General features: G+C 39.2%; 3 non-coding genes and 1 pseudogene across 3 annotated transcripts; all 4 read right to left on the bottom strand.

The window, feature by feature from the left end:
- Window positions 1–5,069: 5,069 nt before the first annotated feature.
- LOC126509148 (small nucleolar RNA SNORD113/SNORD114 family) lies at window positions 5,070–5,141 on the bottom strand. Its single transcript, XR_007594068.1, has one exon. It is a non-coding gene; the product is annotated as a small nucleolar RNA SNORD113/SNORD114 family (small nucleolar RNA).
- A 1,725-nt stretch (window positions 5,142–6,866) lies between these two features.
- Window positions 6,867–6,939, bottom strand: LOC126509176 (small nucleolar RNA SNORD113/SNORD114 family). Its single transcript, XR_007594093.1, has one exon. It is a non-coding gene; the product is annotated as a small nucleolar RNA SNORD113/SNORD114 family (small nucleolar RNA).
- A 2,964-nt stretch (window positions 6,940–9,903) lies between these two features.
- Window positions 9,904–9,978, bottom strand: LOC126509169 (small nucleolar RNA SNORD113/SNORD114 family). The gene has a single exon (XR_007594087.1). It is a non-coding gene; the product is annotated as a small nucleolar RNA SNORD113/SNORD114 family (small nucleolar RNA).
- Window positions 9,979–10,599: 621 nt separating this feature from the next.
- LOC126509158 (uncharacterized) lies at window positions 10,600–10,676 on the bottom strand (annotated as a pseudogene).
- Window positions 10,677–10,787: the final 111 nt, after the last annotated feature.

The following is a 10,787-nucleotide window of genomic DNA, read 5'->3' as shown; positions in this document are numbered from 1 at the left end:
TTTACATGGTTTGATTGACAATGTAGCTGTATCAATAAGCTCACAACGAAAAACAAATCATGTAAAATCATCAAACCTTGTGATCCCTGAGCAGCGCTAACACCCTTCTGCGTAATTGCTCCCCAGAAGACCACCTCTCTTGCTAATTAACCTCAATGTTGCATACGTGCACAGCACAGTCAGTGTGACAACGCTTTGAATTAAGCCCATTATCACAATTGGGTCAAAGTGTCTTCTAAATGATTCTAATTCACACTTTTAAAAAATTAATTTTGTGTGAGTGACTTTAAAAAAAAAATCAAGAAAATCATTTCAACTGTCACTCTTCCTGGGGCTCTCCACACACATAGCCCATAGACACATCCACAGATCGCACCCAAGAAGAATGGCTCAACACAACAGTGTTATTTCAGGAAGACAGAGCAAAGAAGATCATTAGCAAGAATGAGACCTCATTTGCATTGGTTTTGTATTAGATCTTTCATTAGTCAGACATTTAGACAATTTGGGATGTCGTTCATTTGATTTCGTGTGTGTATAAACAAACAATATTCGCTGTGCCACAGACACAGACTCTGTTGTTGGTCCCCTACCTGGTGCACAGCAGTGTTGTCACTACATAGAAATGTCTTCCTGCCTTGCAAGATATTCTTAGAGTTGAGGAAGGCTCATTTGATTCCTTACTATCTATCCATTTGGTTACTGGCTCTTTCCTTGAACTACTTGCAGCATTAGATTGAAAAAGCATTTTAGCAAAAGCAAAAATGAAACTCTTATATCTTCCTGATCTCGTTCTACACTGTAACTTCAAGAGGGTGGGACTTGTATTTCTTCTATGATGGCCCTCAGCTCTGGACAGTTACCCATTCATCTTTCAGATGAGAGAGAGAGTTCTGCCAAAGCCAGGATGAATGCTGGTCTCTTTTCATTGCTCCCCTGGTTAATTGTTAACTCACTAATTCACCATTGGCAACTTTTAAGTAGTATGGCTCCCAGAAAGCCAAGAGGCTTGCCATTGGAGAATTGCCCTTGCTATAATCAATTATAGCTCATTCTCAAAATTCTGCTTCGCCATCACATTGCCCATCTTCTCCAACGTGTGCCCGCCAGTGGAATGCTTCATGCCCAGCCCACATTAGAAACTGACCTGCCCGTGACTTTCTGCCATTAAATAATGACACAGGATAATATCATGATATAAATACATTTGAATACATGTTTAAGAAAACAATACACGTTAAGAACAAGAATTTTTGTCTAATACTTACATTTGCCTTCGTGAGTGAATAAGCAGCTCTCCTTCCATTAGCCCACTCTAAGAGACAAAGAGCTGAAGCCATGACAAAGAAAATGCTATTTTCCTCTCCACTGAGCGTTGCTTTTCGGCTTTTAGTAACAATCACTGTTTAACAATCATTAATTGAGAGGACACTTATTTCATTTTCCACTGAGAGAAAAAAATGAAGAATTTTGAACTCCCCCTTAGCCTAGAAGTAGAAAACGTCTATAATTTATACTGCCGGTGTCACCATAGCCAAGGAGTTGTATGTACCAACGCATACGGATTTCAAAATCTACTGATGATAGTTTTGCTTCATTGTATATTTAAATTTAAAATTAACTACAGTTTTTATTTTGGTATAGCTTAATTTATGATTCTAATTTATTTGTTTATTATGTCTCACACTGGCCCAATAAAAGTAGAATAAAAAGCATAAATACAAACTATACAGTGTAATGTGTTCTAATCCCTGACACTTTATTGAGAGGAGAATTTGAAACAAAGAGTGCACTATTAATCTTTGGGATGGATCTGAGAATTCCACCTGTGGATTCATTCCTGACTCTCAGACCAGAGTGGTCGTCACTGATCATGGGCTAGCCTATGTTTCTCTAGTCATCTCCTGGCTGTTGGCTACGCCATCCTCTCGCCACCAATGTCATCTCTATGAATTGCACAAGATGGAGAAGAGCCCTTCTGGCCCGAATTTGCATACTTAAAAAAAATCAATCATCCTCCATGTTTCATGTCTGCCTTATCGTTGCAGACAACTTTGCATCAACCTCTACTGGCCACTTGCTACTGTTGGCCACTGTTACATTAAACACTTTATAGTAGTACAGTAATTGTCTTAAGCACATTACCCAAATCAAGAAAAGAATGTTGGCTTCAGCTCACATCCAGCAGGTATTTTTTCTTGGGAAAGGTACAGAGCCCTTGACCACGACAGATCCTTCCATCACATCACAGAGTTCCTTCACTCGGAGACAGAATATGGCAGAATTAAGGCAGCTCCACTATTACTCATCCTTGTTTTGTAGCTTTTGGACACATTCAATCACTACATGGAGTCATTTATTTTTTAAGAAAATAAATAATAATAATTTTAATAGCCATTGTAACAGTTTGAATACTTCCTAATCATACTGTCTGTATATCATTAACCACATAGGAAGGAGCAGTGACTTTCTCTTTGGCTTTTACTACTTCCCCTGCATATTCAGAATTCTCTAAACTTAACACATATTTTTATAACTATATTCATTGTTTTTGTTTATATATATTTGTTCATCCCCACATTGAACAATCAGGAAAATATATAAGCACAAAGATCAAAAAGAACTACATATTGTATATTCCTGGTATCTAGGTATGTGACCATATAATACAAACATAAATATACAAACACAGACAATGGGCTATGGGAACTTTGTAATAAAACTCATAATATGTAAATACATTCATCGTACTAACTACTATTCTACCAGCAGTCATCATTGATTCAAGGCTGATGATCTATTTCCCTGACTAATATTTGCCTTTTCATTGACGCACTGATGTTAGAAATAAATGTGAAGTCCTATGATTCACAAAACACCAAGAACCCACTTGATATTTTTAATCTATATTGAGAGCAATCTTAAAGTAATAGTAATTCATTCAGGCATCCATAAATGTATAATCAATAGAAAACTTAATTCCAGATCAATTAATGGGATTTGGTTGGTCATCAGGAATCATATACTTGTAAATAATGTATTGGTTATTCTTCTTTTGGGAGGCATGTTTTAAGACACAGTTTTACTGAGTAGGTCTAGCTATCTTAGAATTGGCTTGAATTAGCTTAGTATTGGCTTAGAATTGACCAAGTTGACCTTCTTTCTATTCAGAGTTCCACCTGCCTCTGTCTCTAGAATACTGGGATTAAAGGCATGTACCACTACACCTGGTGATATAAGGCATGGAATTTTCTTAAGAAAATCACTCAAAATAAAATAGCACTGGAAGATATCTCACACTCCTCAAGGCAGTGCCAACAGAACTCGCAGCCATGGAGGATGCTCCAATCACACAGTATGTCCATTTTGGGGAGTAGTGAGAAGAAAACAAAATTAACTATTTTTAGGGGGTTTCCTAGTTATGACATGTGCTTTTCACCTGTCATTGGCCTTCTGGGCAACCATTTTTGGAATATATTCAATATTATCTCTTAAAAAATGAAACTTTCAAGCTTGCTCAGAATGTGGGCATTGTCTGTAATTTACACTGTTAACATCATCATTAGCAAAAAATGTATCTTAAAGGTGGCATAATGTATTCTATAAATACTGATTTATTTATTGGTTCTCCTATTTTGAGAATTAGGCAATGCTCTATACATATTATTTCCACTTATTTTTAAGACTAATTGATTCTCACATTGCTACAATTAAAAGAATGGAATTTATAACATCATAGAAAAGTGAATACATTCTACAGTTCTAAAGAAGACTCGAAATGAAGGGGATAGAATATGTTTTATCTTTAGTAGATCTCAGAGTTCTAGAAATGTCATCATCAATGCGACTCAAGTGCTACCTGAGACCATTGTCCATCATGACTGCTCCTTTCTTTCTAACCACTACTCCTTCGTTGTTGCTAATTAGTTCAATAATTGACTAATAATAACTTGAGCACCCATCATTCAAAAAACCCTACAAAATCTTTGTGATTCCTAATCTATACGGAATTGTTCTTAGCTTAACAAGTGTCCTCAGCACTTCATATATAATTGACAGCTTTCCCTCACTCCAGGGGCTCTCACTGGTATGGAGCGGCAATTCCTGGTGCCACACTAGATTTTTCAGTCACACCTTGAGCTCTGCTAAGAAAATGAAAGAATCCTGACCATTGCTCACCGTGGTCTGTCTAGCCTCGCCCATGATGACAGGAGAGCTCCCAGCCAAGGAGGCGTCCACACGTCAGCAAAGGTTTAAGGAATGCAAAGCAGAAGAGATAAAGAGAAAATTAAGACACTGCTACTGACCTCTGACTTTCACTTACTCAGCCCTAGGTAATCATTCATAAGATAAGGATATCTATTTAATTAGCTCTTAAATAAATATTGGCACGCTTAGCAATGATGTGGACATTCATAATGTTAGGCTTTATGACTTTCGTCATTTGCTGAAAAGCAGGTGTGAAGGATTCTTATTGTCCTAAAAAGTCATTCTTCTCCATCAGGTAATTTTTAATTGGACCACACTTATTAATTTCTATTCGTATATTTATTGATTCTTGTACCGATCCAATTAAAAGAAGATTAGGAAAGGCATCTATATGAGGACAGAAGTTGAGGCCACCTCTACTGTTGACAACTGGACTTTATGATGGAACTCAGAGATGCAGTCTCTCTTTGCAACTCACATATGCCAACAAGGTCACCATCAGTTTCCATTGTGAATATAAATGTGTCTCCTTCGAGAACTCCCCTCCTTTTTATATGTAAGTATAATCTATCTGATATACTATTTTATACTAACTCCATGTATGTTCTTTCTTACACTTTGACCTAATGGAAACACCTTTCCCATCTTAGAAACACAGTGACTAACCTTCCACAAACCATCAAAACCATGACAAGAACGTTGGCCAGGTCTCACATCATCCAAGACACTGATGAGCTGGCAGCCATTAAAGATGAATAGATCCCCTTGGAAGACTCCATTCTAAGTAACACAGAATAAAACAGAGGGCAAAACAATGACAATGCTCCTAGCAATCTTTATGTCACCACGTATCTTCTGTGTTGGATCTTGGTGTTTCAGACACATAGTCATCATGTATGATTCAAATGCCACCGGTGGTCATCATCAAGCCAAGATTAGCTTCGTTTTCCTATTTATTTCTACTTTGCCTATTAATTAATTATAAGCCCTATGATTAGTAATCCCAACCCCCACAAAATAATCTTTTTATGGACTCTCTTTAATATATGCATCACATTAATAATATACACTAGTTACCACATTTGTATTAAGAATGACAATTTCAGGTAGTTCCCATATCTGCCACTGGTCTTCAGATAGCCATCACTAACTCTAGCATGCACTGTTTAAACACTATACTAAACCAGTCAAACAAGGACAAGGAGATTCTTGTAACTCACACTGGTCTGTTTTCCTCTACAGCAGGGTGCAAATGGAGCCCTTGACCTTTGGAGGATCCTCTAATTACATAGTTCATCCTAAGAACAGAAGGGAGATAGGAAGGGAGGGGGAAGGAGAGGAAATAAAGGAAGAGGAGGGGAAGAGATCATGATGAAATACTTACAAGAAGGCAGCAAAAGTGAAACACTGGAAACTGACATCTGTTACAGGCTCTATGAGAAGATACCAGCCAGCGCTGTTGACCATGGACAAACATGTCAGGCACTCAAGAATGTCCACTCCAAAATAGGGTTTTTGTTTGTTTGTTTGTTTGTTTCTTTGTTTTAAAAAGTCACATTTCTCCCTTTGTCTTCTATGATTAACTGACATTTGAACCATTCATGCCAGCCATCATAATTTTAAAATATTTATACGAGTGTCTTGTAAAATAATTATCTACAAACTTCCATCTAACCACGAAAAAAGATATTATCTGCTATTGACACTATTTCCTCTGTATACAAAAACAGTTATATGCTACTTGCTTCTCTTAGGATTACATATTTTCAATGTGCTAAGGGTTGTTTTTTGGCATTCAAACTCTGGTTTATAACTGAATAATGTTTCACACACTTATCTTGATTGTTTTCCATATTTATCAGATATTCAAGGAATTAAAAGAACAGTATGAAAGATATGAATACAGAAATCTCATCTGCTGCAGCATGAACCCCAGAGACAAGCACATGTACAACATCCTGTGTTCATCATCAATCCAGCTTGACTCCAGTAACCTCTGCTCACTTCCGTTTTGACTTCTGATTGAATCATTAATTCACTAGTAAAAATGGAAACTTTATTATTCCCCCAAACACTGAAATATACTAGATGTCATGCCTCTATAAGGAACAAATTTACCTCAAACTTTGGTGAGGAGCCAGGATTTATCAAGCAAGGCCAACACAATGTCCTATTTCATGTTAAGTCCATATATGTCATGGTTATACTTGGCATAATGCAATCATAGTTAAAACTTAATTTTTATTGAATATATTCACTCTCGTTTATGAGTGTGCATGCGAAGGACAAGTGCATAAAGGCCAGAGTCCAATATTTGGGAATCAGTTCTTTCCTCCCACCATGTGGATACTGGAGAACAAACTTAGGTAAATAGATTTGCAGCCACTGCTTCCTGCACTGAGCCATCTCATCAGCTCCTATTGTATTCTGTTCAATAACGAAGTAAGTAACCTTCAACAAACCACACAAAACACAAGGACACGAACTAGTACTCACGGCCTCCCAAGTACAATGCAGCCATAGAATGTTGTTCTGGTGACCATGAAAACTGGCGAAATCACCTCAGCAGCACCCATTCTGAGGAATAAAGAGCAGAACACAAGATAAAAAATGGCACTCTCCTTCAAGGATCCTGACTTGTCTACTTATCTGCGGTGTCGGACCTTAGAGTTTCAGACAGGTATTGTTCGTCATCTCTCTCATACCTTGGTAGCTGTCATCATTGGTCCAGCAAAAGCTTGATCTCTCCTCCTCATCATCATCACTGTTTACTGCCCAAGCCAATAGTTCACTAGTAATGCCTATCATGCACAGATGTACAACAGGAACACAGCTCGTATGTTTACATTGGAGCTCATATCAATGTGTGCACATGTACTACGATCCATGCTCAGACTACGTGCATGCTTAGGACACAAGCCCGTGTTCATTCCAAATGATGAGGTAAAAGGGGACTTATAAGGTTATATTTCATGCTTTGTAAAACTAAAATGTCTACCAAAATATAGAAAAGAGCTAAGGCTACCATCCAGACTTACCTTGATATAGTTAATACACATAGGGAATTACGCTGCCAGCTTATCCACACCCATTAGGGGAAAGCAGGGGAAAAAAAGAGAAGATAGATGATAGTTAAAGGCAGATAAAAGAATGGTTTTCAACTTTGATTTAAAGAGTGATATATCTAATCCTTAACTAAGTAATACAATTTATCTCTTAATAAGACAAGCAAATTTAATTGTGTCCACAGACTCAGAACATAAACTATGGCCATGAGATATTCCGTATGTACTATCCATAATGAAAGGACAGTACAGGATGGCTCCATACAAGTGGACTCAGTCCCATCAGGCATCAGTACAGGATGGTAAGGAGTTATGACTAATGCTATAGTCTGTGTGGACGTGCGGATGTCACAGGGACATAAGGGTACTTGTAATTTTAGCTAGTAGCAGCTGTGTTGGTACACAGGAACTTTGTTTTGGATTTTGAGCATCACTAGCTGTCCGTGCAATGTGTGTTATAAAAGTTTCTCTTAGAACCTAAGACCTAGAGCTTCTGTTGTACTTTGTCAACTTGATGACAGGCATTCTAAGCAGGTTAAGGTAATACGGGACTGTGGCTTGAAATTTAGAAGAGCCTAATATTCACCAATATGAATCAGAATATTGACACAAAAACATAAGTGTAAAAATGGAATATGAATATAAATAATAATTCACTGTTTGGGACATTTGTAAGTCTTCTTTTGAGAAAAGTCCACACAATATTATTGTTCATTTTATGCAAATGACTAGTTTGTATACTACTTTTATGTTGGGAAACTCTACAAGGTGGAGGTGTAAACGCTGTGTCAGATACTATTCGTCCACTATGAAGACTAAATGGAATAGGACTGTTCTAAACAAGAAGCACAGATAGAAATATGAGCATAGGAAAAAATGAGGGACAGAGGAGCAGGTAGAGTATGGCTGCACCTACTTGCAAGTGTCTAAAAGTGGTATCTGGAAAACGGAAAGAGGGATGCTGGTGACCCAAGTTTGGCATGTTCTTTGGAAGGCGGGAGGGACTTTGTGACCTGCACTGAGAAAGGTAGAAAAACTCTGGGGCAGAGCTACAGATGGGACAAAGGAGGCTAAAAGAGATGCAGCGATGTTCTAAAACAGGACAAAGAAATGGGGGGAATGTGAGGGGGGGTTGGCTGACTAGAATATAACCAAAACAGGATATCAACATTATGAAAGTTGGAAACTCTCTAGAAAAAAACAATTCTAAGAGTAAATATGATAACATTGATATGAAATACAAAGGCTATGAAATGATGTGAAAGTTGCATTGGGGCTTCAGTTTTCCAATGTGATGTCAAAATTATCACTACATTATCAATGTTTTACATGCTGCTTAGGAATAAAGGTATAACATTCCCAACATCTTACCACCATCTGGACAAAGTATGCGTCTAAATGGGGTATCAGTCACAGTGCTCGGTGGGTGTTAGGTGGGTGTCAACGTAACATCAGAGAAAGTCTCAATCACTGGAAGCTTCTCTGGTAAGCTCAGTAATTCAATCAGGCTGTCAGGAGAAAAGAAAGGAAACAATGAAAAGACATCTCCTGGATGGAAAACACAGCTATTAACCATGACAAAATGGAGCATGATTTCATTCTAAGAAATTGGGTACTTAGAGCCAATTTGGTGAGATTGTCTCAAATATTATATTGATTGAGAAAATGAAGACCAAGTTCTGTAATGGCTTGTACTGATTATGTTTCACAATTTTTAAGTATGAGATTCTTAGTATTACTATCAAATAGCTGCCCGGAAACCAAAGAGAAGTCCAAAAAGGACGGGCATGTGCCTATGGGCCTCCATCCACAGCTTAGCATGGTGAGGCAGGTATCCGGTTTTTCCTCAGACTTTTGGACACATGGTGTTCATCGAATATCACTCAAATACTAGAGGTCTCACCATGCATCGCAGATGGGCTCCTCTCTTCCTGACCGCCTAAAGGGCTGGACTTCAGAGGTGCGCAAGAGACCAAAGAATGGGAAAGAAGGGAACGTTGTTCAGCCTGGTGATCCCTAACAGGTTCCTGTGAAAACAAGTCATGACTCAATACTTTCTGGACTCAACTAATGTAGAAACACCTTACTGCCAATGCACACACCTCGAATCTAGTCGCAAAGGAAGGTCAGTCAGCAGGGCTCGGGCATCTCACAGTGGCCACAGTGGTTGGGGTGGGTGAGGGAGTCCTTGGTAACAGCACGCTGGCACCATAAGGTGTCTCAGTTCTTCTAAAGGGTACAGAGAAGAGAAGGGAGAGACAATATTGAGACCATGTAGGATACCACTTCGTGCCCTCTCTATTACCTAGGGTATACCTCTATAGTCTCCTAACGGGAACACTAATTTCCTGTCATGTTTAGGGAAAAAGGACTGGATCTTTTCGAACTTAGCACTGCTGACCTGTATTAGATTAGCTTCTCCCCTTCCCCAATACTTATCCAAACCCTACTTAAATACTAAGCTGTGATTTATTCACCTAGTCACAAGTCACATTACCAAGCAATTTACATCAAACTTGGTACCCAAATATCAGAGGAAAATGGGCATTAGTCTGGTAGTCCACCCAACCTTGTCTACTCTCTCTACCTGATATGGCTACAAGGACGGCCAAAGAAAGATAAGTCTGTGCCTGACCTCAGATATCTGTTTACATGGCTGTCATTGAGAAACACTCAGACGCCACCAGATCTCATCATCGGTCCCTGGTTGGCCGCTCAGTCCGGAGCCATCGGGATTGGCTCACTCACTGCTCAGTGTGGCAGCTCGGGAGGCCACACTAGAAGAACCTACTCTGCACTGGGAGACCTCACCACCTGCCCATACAGCCCACAGTGAGTTCACTGCTATTTTCTGTGCCCTGACATCCATAAGGCTATTTAATGTGACCGTACCTACCTGCCAGCAGGTGCCAACAAGAGGATCAATGAAGTTGCTGTCAGTCACCAGGGGCTTCTTTACTGACACCATGGCATGCTGGGATGTCACCATCATGGCCAAGTTCTACCATCACTTCTGAGGGTACAAGGCAGAGAAAGGAATAGAAATATTGAGACTTTCTCTTCCCATAGATTCACACTGTCTACCTATCAAGGGCTATAGCATACATCTTTCGCTCTAAGGAATTGGCCTTAACATTGCAATTTTTAAAATAGATGGTCAACCATAGGCTAGCAAAAATACAAGGCAGACCACAGGCTGCATGACCTTTGAGTCTAAGCAGTATTGTCACACTGCTATCCAGCCAAAAAATTCACAGTCCATAAGGGACAGGCATGTGCCTATGAGCCGCCATCCACAGCTTAGCACGTTAACACAGGCTTTGCAAATGACCTCAGAATTCTGGATACTTGGCATTCATCGAGAGTATCACTCCAATGCCACCAGATCTCATCATCGGTCATGGATGGGACCGCTCCCTCCCTGACCTCCTACAGGGCCGGATTTCATAGGTGCTCTGTGTAACACAGAGATCACAGAATTAGATGCATTTCTGTTGGTTCTTCTCAACAGGT

The sequence above is a fragment of the Alexandromys fortis genome, unplaced genomic scaffold (genome assembly GCF_014885135.2).
Source record: "Alexandromys fortis isolate MF-2015 unplaced genomic scaffold, M_Fortis_MF-2015_v1.1 scaffold_91, whole genome shotgun sequence".
Classification (NCBI taxonomy): Eukaryota; Metazoa; Chordata; class Mammalia; order Rodentia; family Cricetidae; genus Alexandromys; species Alexandromys fortis.
Note: the sequence above shows the minus strand (reverse complement) of the source record. Positions and strands in the feature narration are given on the sequence as shown.